The sequence below is a fragment of the Myxine glutinosa genome, chromosome 1 (assembly GCF_964187855.1).
Source record: "Myxine glutinosa chromosome 1, kmMyxGlut1.1, whole genome shotgun sequence".
NCBI lineage: Eukaryota > Metazoa > Chordata > Myxini > Myxiniformes > Myxinidae > Myxine > Myxine glutinosa.
This window is the reverse complement of record NC_136261.1, coordinates 375,076,959-375,093,308: the sequence shown is the minus strand read 5'-3', so window position 1 is coordinate 375,093,308 and position 16,350 is coordinate 375,076,959. Positions and strand designations below refer to the sequence as shown.

Here is a 16,350-nt window from a genome sequence, read left to right as displayed (position 1 = left end):
CGCTTTCTGACATCTCTCTCTGACGTATGGCTATTTCTCTCTCTCTCTCTCTCTAACCCTCTCCTCTCTCCTACACCTCACTCCCCCATATATCTCTATCTTTCTCTCTCTCACCTCTCTCTCTTTCCCCCTCTCTCTCTCCCTCTCACCCCCCTCTCTCTCTGTCTCTCTCAATCCTCTCTGTCTTTCCTTCTCTCTCTATCTCATATCTCATGCCTGTTCTCTCTCTCTCTCTCTCTCTCTCTCTCTCTCTCTCGCCCTCTCTCTCTATCCCTCTCACCTCCTCTCTTTCTAACCTCCTCTCTCTAACCCTTTCCTCTCTCCTACACTTCACTCCCCCACATATCTTTATATTTATCTCTCTCTCCTGACCTCTCGGTCTCATTCCCCCCTCTCTCTTTCTCTCTCTCTGGCCTCTCTACCTCTCACACCCTCTCTCTCTTTCTCTCTGACCTCTCTACCTCTCACACCCTCTCTCTCTTTCTCTCTGACCTCTCTACCTCTCACGCCCTCTGTCTCTTTCTCTCTGACCTCTCTACCTCTCACGCCCTCTCTCTCTCTTTCTTTCTGACCTCTCTCTCTCTCTCCACGTCTCTGTCTTTCCTCTCTCTATTTCTCTGTGACCTCACTCTCTGACCTCACTCACTCACCTTCTCCTTCTGTTTTCTACCCCATCCCTCTCTCTTGAAATAAATCGTACCAATGGAATCCATCATAACCAACTGAAATCCCAAACTTGCCCTCTCATGGAAAGTTCAGAGAATTTCACTTGAGAAGTCTTCGGCCAGTTTGTCGTTTCAATACAGGTGGATTTCTCTCCGCACTCAACTCATATATTTACTACTATATAAATAAGAGCCCTATGGAATAGACCGAGCAGCGTTTTCAATATGAGACTTTCACTACAAGGTTGTCTTGCAGTTTCCAATTTGGTGAAATATAACATGATGTCTTTTCATGTAATCTGATGGCGTGAGCTTCAAGCTGATGCAATCACCCCCGCCGTGTCATCTTTTTTTCCAGCAGAATGATTCCTCTTGCATTTCTCACCATTATTTTGTTCTGTTTCTGTGCTCTGATCAGTGACTGCAGATTTTAACTAGAACAGCACTTGGTAGAGCGCATACCTCTGCCAGGCTGAACAGTTTATGTATTGTATCCCACTGATAAGGTGGATTTGCATTCGGACCCGAACCAAAATCTAATCGGCTTGTTCTTGTCTCCTACCCAACTCATCCTCCTAGTATTGTCATAATCTATCCACAACCTTTCGAAATATCATGATATATATATATATATATATATATATATATATATATATATATATATATATATATATATATATATATATATATATATATATATATATATATATATATAGTCGTGGCCAAACATATTGGCACCCTTGCACTTTTTCAAATAATGCACCATTTCTTCCAGAAAATTGTTGAAATAAAAAAATATTTTGGGATCCACTGTGTATTTCATTGGTTTGCAGTGGAACAAAACAAAAAAAACTGAAAAAAATACTAAAACTTAGCTTATTCCACACAGAAACCCTAAAATGGCCAAGACAATATTATTGGCACCTTTTAGAAGTTGTTAGAAATAATTTGATTTCAAGCAGGTGAGTCTCCTTTGCTTTGGAATTGAACTCACCTATGATGAGCTGCAGGTGCCTGCAATATAAGAATCACTCATTCAACCAGTTTGAAGAGAGAAAAGGAGTCATTCTGCTGTTTTGTGTCACTGTGTATACCGCAATGAGCATGGAGAAAAGAAAGAAAACCAGAGAATAATTGTCTGAGGAGGTCAGACAAAAGATTGTAGCCAAGTATGGACAATCTCAAGGCTACAAGTCCATCTCCAGAGACCTTGATGTTCCTGTGTCCACCGTATGCAATGTTATCAGGAAGTGTAAGGCCCATGGCACTGTAGCCAATAACCCTGGATGTGGCCGCAATTTTTTTTACAAGAAAGTGAAGTCCATAACTTGCCATTTATTTGTTGAAAAGAACATCGAGGAGATGCACACCATTTCGTCTGACACATTCCTCCAATCCTGGACGCCAATTATTCATGACGTTCTGCAACATGGCCACGTCAATATCATTGATTTCTTGTCTGATGTTTTCCTTAAGTTCATGAAGAGTTTGTGGACGGTTAACATACACTTTGTCCTTTAGATATGACCACAATAAATAATCACATGCAGTCAAATCGGGTGACCTCGCTGGCCATGGAATATCGCCGTTTCTGGAAATGACATGCTTTGGAAAGTGCGCCCTTACAGTAGTCATGGACATTCTGGCGGTGTGGGAGGTTGCACCATCTTGCTGAAACCACGTCATTGGGCTCACTTCTGCAAATCTGTTTAATTCTCTGGAGAAGAAGTTAGAAACCATATCGGTATATCGAGCTGCAGTAACAGTGACAGCATTTCCATTAACGTTCTCAAAGAAGTAAGGCCCTATTATGCCGAACTACGAAAGTGCACACCACACTGTGACTTTGGAACTGTGTAACTGTTCCGTGCATTAACGGCGGTTTCCCTTTCAAAGTTGAACCGGTCCTCTCAAACTTCTGAACCCATAACTTGATAGCACGAACAGACGGCACATTTCCATGATGTTGAACATTGAAATGGAGTTTGAATGGACGTTGTGCAGCAGTTGCACGATCATTATTCTTGTAAAAAGCTTTGATAGCGAAAGTGCGTTCTTCACCCGACCAGTTCCACATGGTCAATCAAGTGTTTTGCCTGCAAAAAATTAAACTAAATCAGTAAAAAAAATTATAAAAATGCATGTTATGTACTTCAATATCATGAATGAATTTGTTTTGAAATACAATTTTTTATTTCCTTCACACGAATTTCAAAAATGACCTTATTTCTGGCACACTCTGTGTGTATATTTACATATATATATGTAAAATTTTTAGATGAGCTCATCTCTCATGCACTTACAGTCTTACACATATGCTTACATATATACATATACACACTCACATTTGGGGTCTGCCTAGTTGGCACATAAGGTATCGGCCATTATATACCTTGCAGTGTTAATATGAGGAATTTCTGAGGCTATCCTGAAGACTCACTAGCTCAGTGGGCTGTCACCGCGTAAGTGATGACGTCCTTGGATTTGAGTCCTGGGTTGAGTCAGAATTTTTTCACACTAACTCCACGCAGGGATTTATTCCTGTTTGTTAAAAAATATATATACAGTGGCCTACAAAAGTATTTACCCCCTATTAATTAATAATGCCCCATTTAGATGAAATGGTACACCCACTCCCTACAAGAGCGGCTGGAACAGTCATGTTATTATCTTATTTGGGGCATATAGAGTGCAGTAGATCTAGACACTGGTCCATTAGTCTGTGTTGGATGCAATTAGCATAGATTGTAATGCCTCAAAGACATTGGGTTTCCTCCAGATTTCTTTCAGCTTAGTGTTATACAGCAGTAGTGACTGTTTAAAAAGGTAATCATATGTGTTTGTGGTTTATAATATTGTAAGCTGTAGTGGAGGGGAGTGAGCTATCCCCAACTCAATTATCAGGATTTTGACCTAACATATGGATACCCCATGGAAAGGCCAATATCGTGAAACAAGCAGCGTTCAGGATACAGTTTTACGTAGGTGACACAATATTAAATAATAATTTATTAAAGTACAAGGACCTTAGCATGGGACGCAATTATGGACAGATTCAGCACATTAAGGCAGGTCATGAATGATGATAAACATAAATTATTATACTCCAAAAATAACTCCAAGGGCCCAGATACACACTCATACATGCACTTTCACGATGAACCCGGCAAGGATTGTCGAAGTGCTCAAATGTCCAGGAAAGTCTTGATCTTGATCGGATGAAAAGCAAGGCCGGACAGTACAGTACAGAGCAGAGCAGTTTCCCGGCAGAGGTCACGGCCTTGAAAATTGTCTCCCACAAAAGAGGAAGTCCTCTGTAGCAGTATAGGACCCTAGCAAAAAAGCAAGATATCCAAAGAGCATCCCCTCCGGCAAAAGATGGCACAAAATATAGCACAAAACCAACAGTGCACCACATTTCTGCAGCAATGGGAGGGCCATCCCATGGGGCCACCCCAGATGATAACATTGCCAGCACCCGCGGTGACATCATGGCCTTGGGGCCACACCAACATCGGAAGGGGTTTGGAGAAAAGCAGTGAACTTTATTGTCGCCACGTACGACCTCGTATTATTTATCCTCTTGTGGATCCCTACATTTCTTTCTTTGGGCCTTTGCTGGTTAGATGAAAAGGACAGATCACGTGACACCCTAACTTGGCTGACTTTTCTACAGCTCACAATACCGCCTTCCAACAACATTCCAAAACAGGACCATCTTAGCCTGCATGGGCACACGGTCATGCTAAGGCCTTACACATACCTTGCCTGTGATCAGCCTTGTTGGATTGTGCCAAAGACCTGAGTGCCACACGGATGGCATCATAATTAAGAGATGATGTTTCAGCATAATATATATGTGCATGACATCAGTGTCATGTCACACCTACGGTTAGTGTGCCTCTTTTGCTATGTGTACACACACACATTGCTCTTATATATATCATATATTGCAAGTATGTTTAAGGGCACTCTTTAAGTCCATGAAATTCCTACACTTGACAACCTTTTTTGTGGTGCGCCTGGTGGAATTGTGCTTCCTCAAAGCAATCCTGGTCAGGCGGTGCTCAGGAGCTGCTTGTGAATCTCTGGAGGTAACCACCACAATACAATCATACAATAAAGAGCAATCAGAGATTGCAGACCCTCGCCAGGACGTGTTTTTAGTGGGTTTTAAGGCTTTTGTGTTAAAACAAATATGGCGGCCGAACCACATGACCGATGATGTGATCTTTTTTTTTTCTCCACCAATTTATCCATAGACGATGCTCCACAAATTTCATCTTTAACAGATGAAGTTTTGTACTTGTCGAATTATGATGTCATAATGGAGGCACCTATGACATCATCATTGCCATGTTATTCCCCATGTAGAGTTCTTTACAATGAGCCATGTCTCAATTTTTTATATACAGTGCTTTCGGGGATGTAAAGGTGCAAAGTTTTACGGTTTTTCCAAGATGGCGGCTGAACCACATGACCGACGACGTCATCGTTATTATTTTTTCACCACCAATTTATCTCTAGATGATGCTCAAGAAATTTCATCTTGATCTGATGAAGTTTTGTACTTCTCGAATTATGATGTCATAATGGAGGCACCTATGACATCATCATTAACATATTTTATTCCCCTTGGAGAGTTCTTTACAATGAGCCATGTCTCAATTTTTTCTATGCAGCGCTTTCGGAGATATAGAGGTGCAAATTTTTCGGTTTTTCCAAGATGGTGCCCGTACCACGTCACATATAACGTCATAATTATCATTAAAATTATACAGGTGGAGGTGTACCTATGGTGAAAATTTCCCGTCAATCGGACCAACCATTGCAGAGAAAATCATATTTATTCTGTGCGGACAAACAAATAGACAGACAAACAGACAGACAAACAGACTCAAATGCAATACCCTCTCCTCTGGCGACGGTAACAACCACACCGATTGAGTGTTCTTGGGCTGTTGTGTAGTCGGTGATCTTTCTGCTACAAATTATCTCTGGAATGGTCCACTCTATTGTTGCTGGCTAAATGAAATCCCGGCTTTCAGGTAGCCACAACTTCCAGACTTTCATTGCAAACACTGAAAAACCTGCGCATTTCCCAATCGATCTCCAGAAAATTCATCTCACGCACGGGAATATTCCTGATTCAAAACGAAATCACCCAACGTAATTAAAGTCACCCTTTGGAAACGCGACTAGTCAAAAGATTTCATTTCTCAAAAAACTTCAGTGTTGAGTACGAGGCACGTATGGGAGCGAACATAGTGAAGAAAATTGATGAGATGTAATGTTTATTTTCCCAGATTGCTCGATTCCGAATTGCCTATGACTAATGTATGAATTACGTTGAAGACTCGGGCCAAATGCTATTTGTGGTTAGTTTGAAAAAAGACATCATGCCTGGCAGGTGAGAACAAATTCAGTTCCTCGGAGATTTGCCGCAACAAATTCAGCGATAAGAGTCTTTGGGCGAGCAAATGGCTCGTAAAAGCATCAGGAGACTTTCGCTGAGACATTGGATATTGATTGCTCCGAAAATGCAGCCAAATTCCATGAATTTTTACTTTCCCCCTTGGGTGCTCTCTTAGCTTTGCATTGACCCAGGCGTCTAATCAACGGCCTTGCAGGCATGAGGAGTCCTGGAATGAATTCTTGGTTTGTGACTCGAGAATGCCTTGGAGGAACTGCTGAAGCCATTTTGGTGTGCCATCAGATGCCCTCTTCATGCAGTAACGTGTCTCTGCAAACTCGCCACTCACCTCTCTCTCTGACCAATCGTTTGTAAACCTACGGTCAAAGGCGATGGGCGGTTTATCACTCGGTAATGGAAGCATTGACTTGTGTCCACCCTGAAAATCGGCAAATGCACTATGCTCTCGGGAGACGTTCCGGTAATGGAGCTGCACATTGAAAACTCTAAGATTTGCATAATTTAGAAACATGTCAAACAACAGCTGCAAAAAACTTTCGTCAATCAATTTTAAATATATATAAATATATATATATATATATATATTTCTTTTTCCACCGGGAAAAAGAATTATTTTCCTGGTTTATTTTCCTACCAAATACTCCACAGAGAACGTTCCAGCTATTGCGGAGGATGTATGAGCCATGGAGGCTGCAGGATTCACGGTTAATGTGGAAATGGGACTAAAGAACGGCCTTAACCTCCGCTCGCTAGTCGAGGCACCCTGCGTTACCTCTTATTTCAGGGCTCACTTGGCAGGAACGCCTGTGGCAACACCGCCAACTAGGCTTGAGAGGGCTGTGGAGTTATTTGAATCGTCTTCTATCAAGATGTGGACTTATTCAATAGCTTTTCCAAAATCACATGCTGCCATTGCCCCCACACTTTCTTTCCGGGTCTATGACATTTGCGGTTGATAGTTACCATATTTATTCAGAATGTTTTAACAATACTCTTTGTAGAATACTACACAGAACATTTTATGTGGGATGATGCCACATAGAACCGCTGCTGATAAGTCCTCAGATGCAGGATAGCTCAGAGGTTGAGCACTGGCCAAGGGGTTGAGCACTGGCCAAGGGGTTGAGCACTGGCCAAGGGGTTGAGCAATGGCCAAGGGGTTGAGCACTGGCCAAGGGGTTGAGCACTGGCCAAGGGGTTGAGCATTGGCCAAGGGGTTGAGCACTGGCTTAGGGGTTGAATACTGGCCTATGGGGTGAGCACTGGCTTAGGGGTTGAATACTGGCCTATGGGTTGAGCACTGGCTTAGGGGTTGAATACTGGCCCATGGGGTGAGCACTGGCTTAGGGGTTGAATACTGGCCTGAGGGTTGAGCAATGGCCTAGGGGTTGAATACTGGCCAAGGGATTGAGCACTGGCCAAGGGACTGAGCACTGGCATAGGGGTTGAGCACTGCCCTATGGGGTGAGCACTGGTGTAGGGGTTGAATACTGGCCTAGGGCTTCAGCACTGGCCTAGGGATTGAGCTTTGGCCTTGGGGTTGAATAGTAGCCTAAGGGTTGAGCACTGGCCTAGGGGTTGAGCACTGGCCTAGAGGTTGAACACTGGCCTATGGGTTGAGCAATGGCCTTGGGATTGAGCTCTCGCCTTGGGGTTGAGCACTGGCCTAGGGGTTGAGCACTGGCCTAGGCATTGAACACTGGCCTAGGCATTGAACACTGGCTTAGGGGTTGAGTTCTGGCCCTGGGGTTGAGCACTGGCCTAGCGGTTGAGAACTGGCCTAGGGGTTGAGTTCTGGCCTAGGGGTTGAGTTCTGGCCTAGGGGTTGAGCATTGGCCTAGGGGTTGAGAACTGGCCTAGGGGTTGAGCACTGGCCTAGGCATTGAACACTGGCTTAGGGGTTTAGTTCTGGCCTTGGGGTTAGGAACTGGCCCAGGTGTTGAGCTCTTGTCTTGGGGTTGAACACTAGCCTATGGGTTGAACTCTGGCCTAGAGGTTGAGCACTGACCTTTGAGCTGTCTAGTCTGGTTTGATTTGCACCCTGACTATCAACTCTCAGACAGCTGTTTCTACAGTATTATTGTGATATGTGTCCATATGACTTTAATGTATCTGGTAATCACAGCAATGTTGAGTGAAAGTTTTCTCATTTATTTTATCTCATTTCTGGTAAACTTCTTGGTAATAGCTAGGTTCTGGCCAGCCCCAATCATCGACTTACTTCAAGGTAAGATGTTGGTCTTCAAAAACATCACTGTATACAGAGGATTGAATAACGGATATAACTTTCATAGTAATACATTCGTGCCGATGGAATACAATAATTGTAATACTGTACTTGGAGAAGATTCCCTATGAGTGATTTGTTGCCAAAGTCCAAAGTTGAGCCCAAGGCCGACATCACAAATAGAGATTGTTTTGTATACTAAGTCAAGGGTTGTGGAATAGCTACAACATAGAACAGATCTAAACGCAACAGTACAGGGGGAGGGAGGAGCACCAACAACAGGGTTGAAGGACAAAATGTGATGAGACTTAGACAAATAATGTGGGTGTGGGGAGGAATTTAGGGGAAGTGGAGGACACATGGGGTAGACAAGATGGATACAGAAGCAAACTCCCAAGAGGGAAAACTGAAAATTAATGGGGGTGGGGAGAGGGATTAATGAGGATAGAAAATAACATCGTTTCTCATGGGGGTGGGGGGTGCCTGATCTGAGATGGTGGTGGATAGCTGTCTTGAAGACCTGAAGGGAAGAATGAGATTGAAGAGAATGTGGAAGTTAGTTCCACAGGTGGGGAAAAAGAGGAACAAATCAGTGTCGTGGAGAAGTGATCCTGGATTTTGGGAGTTTCACCAGACAGGGGTTAATGGTGGAGCATGTTTGCCCGGCAGAAACCTGGGGAGGGAGGGGAAGGGGGCAAACTACGGAAGGAGCAGAGGGTACAAGACCATAATGGAGGTGGAGGAAGACAAAGAGACCACCGACCTGTCTGTGATTAGAAAGTGATAGGCCCATAGACTCAGATTAATCACTGGAGATTTCAATAAACATGCCAAACAATAGAAAAGAAGGGGCATTCAAAAAATCTTGTGTGCATGCTGTACTACCCTTGTTGTCTTAGGAGGAACCAAGTAATGCTCCAGAAAAGTTCATATAAAGGGGCGCCCTACATATATAGGTTAAAAGCTGTCAGGAAGTAAAGTTTTTTGAACTGTATAAATCAAATTGGCATCCCTTTATATGAACTTTTCTAGAGCATTGCTTGGTTCCTCCTAAGAACGCAAGGGTAGTCCAGCATGCACACGAGATTTTTTTGAATGCCTCTTCTTTTCTATTGTTTGGCATTTTCTACAAGCCATGGAATGTTCCTTCTTTTCTATAGTCACCCAACATGGCACAGACCATATAAAGAGGCCTTTTCTATGCCCCTGGAATTTCCCCAGGAATAAACTTGAAGGCCTTGATTTCCACAGCATCAGGAGGCAGGAGCGCAGCCTAGAGGTTAGTGCAGTAACCAGAGTGGATCATTTAAAAGATACCATGTCAGGTGTGCTATGTTTTTTTTTGTTCAAGAATGCAAATTTGTTTCTGTTGAAAGAGTATTGCACAGGTTTAATCACGGCAGCGTGCCTACATACTCTCAGCATTTGGCGGAAAGAATTGAAATTGTGACAAAGTGCATTCCATTGGCATTGAAAGTCGTGGCTGGAGCCGCATGTGTACGGAGTTGGGAAGAGGGGAAGGGTCACGAGAGGGTTGAGAGGGGAGAAATCCCTTGCAGTTCTCAGCTTCCAGAAACCTGCCTGACATAATCCAGAGCTTTTGAGGGCCTTTCGCCAAGGAGAGTAGCAAAACAAAAATGAGAGCAAAGTCCAAATTGAAAAGGGGTTCTTCAGTGGCTCAGCAGCGCGTGCAAGGGTCTTTTGTGGATTTCTTGATGGAAACGGATTTGGCACGCAGTGGGGTGACGCGGACATGACTCTGACCAGCTGTTGCTCCTTCCTCAATGCAAGGCCAGGTGTTGTCCGAGAGCTAGGCACTGGCTACTCTCTAAAGTAGAGCATTTCTACAAATGAGAAAAATATTTTCATCCAGTGGTGAACACTCCGAATTTGATCGAAGAATCAATAACATGTTGGAAAACCTCCAAATGTTCTACACCCATAGTTTATTTATTTATTTTTGGCTTTGCTTTGGTGTGTGATTTTTTTCCTTCAAAAGTTGACTCGTGCAAACACCCGCCGTATGGGAGTTGGGAGTGAGAGGATTAGGAGATAGGGAATTGGAGGGAGATAGGGGTTGGGGTCGGTGGGGTGAGAAACGTACTCGATTCCCGGATCATGACGAAGCATGAGCTCCACTCGAAACGTTTCAAAACGACCGATGGTGAAGGAAAGAAGAGATGAAGGCAATTTCTGAGCACCTGAATAACCTCAAGGAAATATCTGCTTTATGTATACACGTGCTCTTATTAAATGCGGCAATTTGAAAATTGTCAGGCCGGATTCTGCTGAAATGGGGCAGAATGCTGTCGACTTAGGGGACGACTCAGACGTATTGTACATGATTGAGGGGGGAATCCTGAAGTCCGGTAAGAGGAGGCCAAAAGGAATCAATGCTGAACAGGTGGATTGCACTGTTACGTCACAAAACCTGATTGGCCGGCCGGCTCATGCTACATTCCGGGGAAGAAATTGCTGCTATTCTGTGACTACATGCCATGGCTCTTAATACCATGGAGTCATTGTGAAGGAAAATAAGCGTTGGGATTGTTTCAAAAACTTCTTTTTTTTCATCTCTCTCTCACCTCAACTCCCTCCCCCCTCTCTCTCCACCCCAACTAATTATCCACATTATCTGCAGCTGGCCAACATTTTCCAAAACATCAGCTGTGTTTCGACAAGAGCACCATAAACATGAGACCCAATGCCATTTGTGCATACAATAAATTTTCGTTTCCACAATGTTGTCGAAGACTTGAAAGGTTTCTTTTTCAACACATTTGAAGATGACTGCTTTATGTCTCAGCAGAGCCCGCAACCACTCCCTCAAAGTTTCAATAAACACCCGCTCCCACGGGCGTGTGCGTTCCGCCCCGCCGATGATAAAAGCAACGGAGCAGCGAAGCGGAGGAATGACAGGGTGACTGGCTATAGACGGATGGCACACATCAATAATGGCCAGCACCCAGGGATGTTAGCCTCGTCGTCAAAATTGTAAGCGACAGTGCGGGCGCTCGTTCAAGGCTTTTCAGAGTGAGGGTTCCAGGCCTCTCCGATACTCATTTATGGCCTTGCCCAAATATAGCTAAAGTGTGTATGAATGATTTCATGTTTGGTCATACATTCTCCGTAAGCTTGGGCAAGTTGTGATGGATGGTGTTTTTTGTTTTTTGGATGGTGTTTTTTTGTTTTCCAGTTTTTTGATAAACAGAATTGAACTTTGTGGTTTAATTCAGATCCTGATGTACCATAACCTGTTACCACAGTGTTGGTGATGCCAAAGCCGTTTATTGGCAAGGGCTACATTGGGTGCTTTGCCATTGCCTTCACAGAAGTAGTTAAGGTAGGTGCTGGCAATAGCTCATCTACTCTTTCACAAAGGAAACCGTGGGATCTTTGAGGTCCACCAAATAATGCCGGAAGATTTATCCATCTGAGGCACGCACATTGATGAGGCGAGTATGCGGACCTCTAGGCCATCCTGCCATCTTAACAAAAATTCTGAAAGAATACGCTTTACTACCGATAAAACATAAGATTCTCCCGAATAAAAACTTCCAGTGAGTGCAGATCTCCCACGAGCGAATACTGTTTTTGATTTGATCCAATTAGGAATTGTGGAAAGCTCCTGGTGAGGGATTTCTGGATACATTACATGAGTGGTCTCTCATACCACTAATGCTGATGGAAACTCACAGGATGCGAGCACACAATGGCCTACTGTTTGTGAAACATACAATGTATGCATTGGATCTTGTTTTTGAAAACACCTGCTCGGAAGGTCAGCCACCTTTTTGAGCCGAAACATTAATCCACGAGGAAAGCACAGCTTTGCATTAGCTGATGGCCACGCTGGTCAGATTTGAGATCAATTTGGGACCGACGAGCACAGAGAGCATTGTCTGATTGTTTATTTTTTCACTCAAGTCGACTTTGTTTCGAAGTTGGTGGAGCATGCAAATTTTTTTGAGCTGGCATGCATGTGCGCATGCCTTACATGAGTGCATTGTGTTGCGGCAGAAACGCTGAGCATTGAATATACATGGTGTGGGCAGCTTTCCAAAGCAATGGCGGTCGCAGGTACAGCAGGATGCGTGCAATTTGTCTGCTGCGTCCTGGTGACGAAACCTGCTGGATGTAATTGTGGCAACATCGAGGTAGTTATTTTGTCGTTGTGCGTCCATCAGGGACGTCTTGTTTGTACAAGCGGCAGGTGGGAAATGAAGAAAGTCATTTGCCAAATTGTTTGATCGGGCCTTGTGAAAGTAGGCGAAGTTGCACGAGGACTGTGAGCGGAATGAAAAGCTCGCTTTGTTTCCACGGGTTTAGCAACAATTATCGTAATAAATGTGCATTAATGCACGTGCCGCTTCCGCCGAGTCCAACGGCACGGCGTGCAATATACCAGCGAGTCTGAGGCCCTCGCAGACTGCGGCCTACACGCATGTTGCTGCAGCTGGTTCTGGAGTTGCCTTACAAGCCCGGGGGAGCCGAGCCCCCCACCCTCCTCTCCATCACCTTTCTTTGCCATGACCTTACAAAAGCCTTTCCCGTAGGATCTCTCCGCAAAATAGTCTCCAATCACCCGTCGTGCCACTTATAACGATCGACCAATCTTGGCCTTCACCTGCCTAGGCCTTTACCTGGATTTGCATTGTCCATTGTTTTGTGGAAAAAATTGGCGATCATGATAATTGAGGAACGTTATCCTGCTTCTGATGTAATTTATCTGTTTCATTCTCATCTTTCTATTTCACTTCCACTTTGCCACAATTAGTTGAAAGGGCAGATATTGCTTGAGAAGTAATTTTGGGAACTCCGTGTAATGCATTTCACTGTTCCAGTGCTCTTCTGCTAATGCTATATCGACTAGGAGGAACGACTGTGACCGACTGAACAAATTGAAGTCTGCAATAGCAGCTGGAATGTTGTGGTTTGAGGATTGAATGACAGCATGTTTTAGCATGATTAGATTTGCAGGACAATGCCAAAGACCACAGGCAACCCGGCCGAAACCCTGTCAGTGATGGTGGGACAGTTCGTTAAACCTGTAGTTCCTGTTATCGGGGCAGTGGAATTGGATGAAAATGGAGGACACACTCTGGAATTGTAAAGGATAACTGTTTGACACATGGAGGGCTCTGTCGCTTGGGTTTGAGAGGCCTTATCAAAAGGGCTGCACATGTACAATCCCATCCACTTAGACGCTCACATTGTCTTTCTTTGTTTCGTCGCTTGCTTAAGAGTTCGATGTTTCCATCAAAAGCCATCCTACTGCCTCCCTTCTCAGCTTTCCGAAGCGTTCCTCGGCTCTTCTGGCACAACTTAAGAAGTAACACATGCTGGCGGTTGTCCCTCAGGCTTAGGGGGCGATTAAGCCGCTTTTGTAATTCCTGGATTGAGGGCAGAAAATTATGCTGTGGAAATTGGGAATGAAAGGTTATTACAATTATGATCTCCTATTGTCAGTTAAGTGGAGCCGTGGAATACGAGATCGGAGGTGGTGACGGCTGCAGCTGGACGTGATTTTGGTTGCATGGACTCGCGTCTGCGCGAGTTTTTCCTCTGCCCATCGTCACAAAAACACAGAAATCATTTTGAAGCCTCTGCTGTCTTGCGGTGCCGAAGGCCCATCCCCTCGTGTCTGAACTTCGAGCATATGTGAAATTGATGTAGCATTTCAGTTGCAGTTTGAGCGAATTGGCATACGGCTGGGAAATGTACGCAAAACAATTGTGAAATTGCTCTGCCGAGGTCCTGTGGGACTCGTGTTCCGGTAAAGTGCAGCCAAACTTATCAAGATCCCGACTTAATATGTCCAAAAGTTGCTGATTGCTGGAAGCATGCTCAGATGTATGTGTTTCGCAATATTTGTCACATTTAAAGTTTTCCTGCTGGGGCTTGTTTTTGTAATTGGCGCATCTGGAATAGCCATGCTCGATTGTCTCTTTTTTGGATACAAAGTCAAGGCTCATGGAAGAACAAAAGGAACAGCAGAAAAAGCAGAGGAAAATACCAGGAGCAGGGCGGAAGGACAAAATAGATGAAGACGGACAAACAAGGGATGGGGTAAGAATGAGGGGTCGCTCAGGATGCATGGGGTGGACAAGATTGATACAGAATGAAACTCTCATGAAGGAAAAACTGGAAATTTGGAAGGATGTGGGCTTAAGGAGTGGCAGGAGTTAACGGGAGTACAAAATATGGTTTTGTATTGGGGACGATCTGAGATGGCAGTGAACAGCTGTCTTGAAGACCTGGAGGGAAGAATGAGATTGAAGAGAGCATGGAATTGCTTCCACAGGTGGAAAAAGAGAGGAATTAATGAGTGGAGATGAGCAGTGATCCTAGATTTAGGGAGTTTCACCACAAGGGGGTTGACTGCGGAGCCCTGCAAAAACCTAGGGGGGTGGGGGTGGGGGGGGGGGGGCGAAGAACGGAGAGAGCTAAGTGTGCAAGACCAGAAACGAGGCAGTAGAAGACAGAGGGACCACTGACCTGTCTGTGATGACGAAGTGATAGACCCATAGACCCAGATTTATTGCGGGAGTTTCCAATAATCCTGAAGGCCTGGTTCCACAGCGTCAGCCTGAGCAAGGTGTGAGGCAGGAGCACCAGCCCAGAGTGGAGAGCAGTACTCCATCAAGCTGTGGATGAAGGCTTTGCGGGTGGATAAAACAGTCTCCCCGGCTTATATCAACTCCATAAGGGCCCAAGCAGTTATATCATTTGATGAGGTTGTCAAGCAACATTATCCGATCTATTTTACATTGAACTATTATTCAAGCTCTTATGTATAAGCAAATTCACCTGTTAAAATTAATATATCTGTCACTAGTCTTGGTAAAACAGGTGCAAAAATAAAATGTGAAGTATATAATCAAATATTCCTACCATTAACGAAGGACTTAAACATGTAACTGTCTTATCAAACTTTTCCTCAAAGACTTTGTTTTGACAAGAGCACTGACTGCATCGGCCATCAAAGTATTTTGTTGTGTTGCGAAATTTCGTCGAAAGATAAGCCGCGGGACTCGACAGATCAAATCCCTCTGTCGTGCTGAGATTAGGCCATAACACTGCACCATGGCAACACTCAGCACCTCGTTTTGTGGGTGATGTTTACTTTGCCCTTAGATTTCACTCGGTATAGTTTTTACCTTGCGCTCCCGAAGCGAAAAGCAGGGTGAGGCATTCGGGTGCTTGCGGGCTTGTATGTACGTACATGCGTATCTGTATTTTTAAAATTCATTTTCTCGGCAACCGTTGGTCCGATTGACACGAAAATTTCACCATAGGAGCGCCTCGGCCTGTAGAATTTTAGTGATAACTATGACGTCATAGGTCACGTGGTACGGGTGCCATCTTGGAAAAAATCGCACCTCTATATCTCTGAAACCGCTCTATGGAAAAAAAATTATTTAAATATGGCTCATTGTCAAGTACTCGCCATCGGGAATAAGATATGTTAATGATGATATATATTATCGGTGCCTTTGTTATGACATCATAATTCGACAAGTGTAATGCTTCATCCGATCAGTATGAAATTTTTTTCTCTGCAACGGTTGGTCTGATGGACACTAAATTTTCACTATAGGAGTGCCTCCACCTGTAGTATATTTTAATGATAATTATGACATCATAGGTCACGTTGTACAGGCGCCATCTTGGAAAAAACGAAAAATGCTGCACCTCTTTCTCTGAAACCGCTCCATGGAAAAAATTGAAACGTGGCTCATTGTAAAGAACTCCGCATGGAAAATAGGTGTTGTTAATGATGACGTCATTGGTGCCTTAATTATGACGTTATAATTCGACAGGGACAACGCTTAGTCTGATCAGTTTGAAATTTATTGAGAGTGATCTTTGCAAAAATTATATTAGAGGATCTAAACTCCTGATGTCATCGCTCACGTGGTCTGGCAGCCATATTGGATCAAAAAAAAACCCTTCAAAAACAGAAGAGTTGGCTAGCATCAAGTTGGCTGCGCATGGTAAGTATCTATGCACACAATCTATTT

At 44.0% G+C, this 16,350-nt stretch overlaps 1 protein-coding gene and 1 long non-coding RNA gene across 3 annotated transcripts in view; one reads left to right on the top strand and one right to left on the bottom strand.

Annotated features, from left to right (window-relative positions):
* LOC137415573 (semaphorin-3F) overlaps positions 1-16,350 on the top strand; it is a 199,538-nt gene that overhangs the window by 40,958 nt on the left and 142,230 nt on the right. The gene's annotated exons all lie outside the window — the stretch shown is intronic.
* LOC137415589 (uncharacterized) overlaps positions 1-16,350 on the bottom strand; it is a 55,213-nt gene that overhangs the window by 3,616 nt on the left and 35,247 nt on the right. The gene's annotated exons all lie outside the window — the stretch shown is intronic.